Raw genomic sequence first — 657 nt, 5'->3', positions numbered from 1 at the left:
TGCAAACGGCTCTTCTTTTTCAGATTCATGTTTTCATAGAACGATTTTTGAGTTTTTTAACTGGGTTTTAAAGATTATTTGAACGGATTAATTTTTCAAATGTACACGTTTTTTTCAATGTTGCATTTTGTATGGAAATGATACCTGTATATTTGACAAACAGTGTAATTAAAGGCTTTATGTAATAAAAAAACATTTACTTGCTTGTTGTTGATTTCTTTTAAAACGAGGTTTTACTGCTGCTGCTGCCTACCTTATTACACAGGAACTAAAAAGTTTCAGTAAGTGTTTTCTTCCGTAGTGTCCTCGTTTTTAAAATGAGGGGGTTGTTCAACTGCCCATTTTTGTATTTGTGGCTCTAAAATTTGAAACGCAACTTATCTAGCACGAAATCCTTTACGTTTTTCAATACAGATGCCACAAAACGAATCGAAACTCTTTGATCAAGTTGATAGGTCTCTCCTACATTATTAGTGACTTGGTGAACGCAAGTGAACTCCAAGTTGGCTTTAAAAGCATTGCGAAGTCACAAGCTTTTGCCTACGACCATACCACGGTGAACACACCCGTTCTCGTCCGATCACGGAAGTTAAGCACCGTCGGGCCAGGGTAGTACTTGGATGGGGGACCGCCTGGGAACTCCTGGTGCCGTAGGCT

At 38.7% G+C, this 657-nt stretch overlaps 1 non-coding gene across 1 annotated transcript; it reads left to right on the top strand.

Annotated features, from left to right (window-relative positions):
- Positions 1-538: 538 nt before the first annotated feature.
- On the top strand, positions 539-657 carry LOC136075657 (5S ribosomal RNA). The gene has a single exon (XR_010636095.1). It is a non-coding gene; the product is annotated as a 5S ribosomal RNA (ribosomal RNA).

The sequence above is a fragment of the Hydra vulgaris genome, chromosome 01 (genome assembly GCF_038396675.1).
Source record: "Hydra vulgaris chromosome 01, alternate assembly HydraT2T_AEP".
NCBI lineage: Eukaryota > Metazoa > Cnidaria > Hydrozoa > Anthoathecata > Hydridae > Hydra > Hydra vulgaris.
Note: the sequence above shows the minus strand (reverse complement) of the source record. Positions and strands in the feature narration are given on the sequence as shown.